Source organism: Octopus bimaculoides, chromosome 24 (genome assembly GCF_001194135.2).
Source record: "Octopus bimaculoides isolate UCB-OBI-ISO-001 chromosome 24, ASM119413v2, whole genome shotgun sequence".
Lineage (NCBI taxonomy): Eukaryota > Metazoa > Mollusca > Cephalopoda > Octopoda > Octopodidae > Octopus > Octopus bimaculoides.
In genome coordinates this window covers 1,568,535-1,571,349 of record NC_069004.1, presented here as the reverse complement: position 1 = coordinate 1,571,349, position 2,815 = coordinate 1,568,535, and positions in this window count along the sequence as shown.

Sequence of the window (2,815 nt, the reverse complement as noted above, 5' to 3'; positions counted from 1 at the left end):
ATATATATATATATATATATATATATAACGGGCTTCTTTCAGTTTCTGTCTACCAAATCTCACAAGGCTTCGGTCGGCCCGACTTGCCCAAGGTGCCACGCAGTGGGACTGAACCCGGATCCATGTGGTTGGGAAGTAAGCTTCTGACCACACATTCACACACATATAGAAGTACACACGTACGCGCGCACTCGCCCCCCACACCCACACACTCATGTACATTTTGTTTCTTGTCTGTTACTCCATTGACCTGATCGTTAAACCATTGTTCTTTAATTTCATAACTTGTCAAAATCTCTAAAACAATGGCGATATTCTTTTTATGATTTATTTCTGACCCTCACAGTAATTCGATAATTTATCGTTTTAAGAAACATTATACTACATATTTTTTTTGTATGTTATACTTATAAAATATACAATATCTACTAAAAACTAAATATATCAAAGTTTAGTTTAATTACAGTCTTATTAAGACTAGAGTCGTTTATCATTTTGCTTAAGTTTCTGACGTGAAATCCTTTTTACGCAGTTTAAATTGAAATGAGAAAGGTTTTACGTGGTTCTCATTCAGCTGAGATTAACTTTATGGCTCATAATTCAGGGGTCAGTATACTGTGTGTGTGCAAGTGTGTGTTAGCCTGTGTGTATATATATATATATATGTGTGTGTGTGTGTGTGTGTGTGTGTGTGTGTACATATATAAGTATATATACATATATATATGTATATATATGTGTGTATATATATATATGTATGTACACACACACACACACACACACACACATATGTAGAAAGAGTGAGAGAGAGAGTGAAACAGGAGAGGGAGAGTGTAGTAGCACACTTCTATTGACGTATATTAATAAGTATGTACAATGGCTGCATAGATCAGTTTACCGCTACAACTCCGGTTCGAAGTACCAAAAAGGAGATCAAGTGTTGAAATTGTCTGTCCAAAGCGGTTAGAAGCGGAATCTGATTCAACGAGTATAAATAGATCAAAAATGGATGACAGACATGCTACACATTTGGCGTCACTCGAGGATACTCACTTCATAATAAAGAGTACAAATCAGTGATAAACAATAAAGCACAAAACAGTTATGGTAGATAAGCAAAGTCCCTTACAGCTGTTTCTGGAATCCTTGAGCGAGCGGACCATGTTAAGATTTATTGAATCTTGCATAGGTTTGCTCTGTCTTTACCTCACATTCTAGTATATTTCTTAATTCAACAATGATTCTACTTTACCTCACATTAGAATATATTTTTCAACTCAATCTTTTTTTCTATCTTAGAAATGGCTCTATTAGCTTATATACATCTGCTAGCGATCATCCTGACTTTTTTTACCTGCTGATTAATTTTCCTGCTGAACTAAAACATCCATATGCGGTTCTATCAACGGACTTTATAAGACGTCATTAATTCTTTGATTTCTCTAATCCGTTAATTCTTTAACCATGGAATTATCAAACACAGTTACCGCTCATTCTAACTGATGACTACTAACATCCTCAATTAAGAATCTTTTTTTTCTATACTGTTTTATCTCGATCTCTCTGATGAATGAATAATTGGATTACATGAATTCGTTATCCATTTGCTCAGGTATTCCAGAAACAAGTTACCTACCATATACCATTATTCTATGCTTTATTTATACTTTATACTTTATTCATACTCTTTATTATGAAATAAATATCCCCGAGTGACGCCAAATGCTTTGCTTGTCCGTCTTCCATTTTTGATCTATCTGTCTGTCTATCTATCTATCTATCTATCTATCTATCTATCTATCTATCTATCTATCTATCTATTATTTATCTATCTCACTCATGCTCTCTCTCTCCCTCCCTCTCCCCCTCCCCCTCTCTCTCTCTCTCTCTTCATATGTATATATATGTATATATATATATATGTGTGTGTGTGTGTGTGTGTGTGTGTGTGTGTGTGTGTGTGTGTGTGTGTGTGTGTGTGTGTGTGTGTGTGTATTGTTGTATTTCGGGATGGTCATTTAAAATTTTTTTTTGTCAAATAAACACACGCACCATATATTCGTTCTTCACTTGTTAATTATTGTTCTTATTCTAACTCATGTCCATTGTTCGGAAATCTTTCGTCACACATTTGTAACTTCCTCAATGACACTTTCCGTCTTCGTGTGTGCTCTTGCACGTGGGGACCTATCGAATGGATAAGTTCCTCAGATCAGGGATCTTATAGGTGCACCAGGCCTTTCTACAACTTTAATGACACTCTGGTATTTTCTGTTATCATACCATGAGTTGGCCGTACCTATCTTTTTTCTGGCCCTTTCTGTGTTGTTCCAGGAATTACTTCTGTATAGCGGGGCAGATCCCCTTTGCATCACTCTCTATGATGGTTTTGCAGTTAGCTCTGACTTCTTTGTACACTCCAATCCTGTCCCTTTGGGAGAACAATTATATTGCATATAGGATGAACCCACAAGTTAGCTGTAAGGTTAGGAACATAGTGTATAGCTTATGATGTACTGAGGGATGGTGCAGAAGCATGGCAGCTACTTTATCTTTTTTTATTTGTTTAGACTGCGGTCATTCTGGAGCACCACCTTGAAGAATTTTTAGTCGAATTCTTCAGTCTCTTTTGACTCATTCTGTCGGGTTCTTTTGACGAACCGCTAAGTTACGGGAATGCAAACACACCAACACCGATTGTCAAACGGAGGTGGGAGGGGACACAGACAGAAAGATACACACACATAGACATACATACATACATACATACATACATACATACATACATATATATATATATATATATATATATATA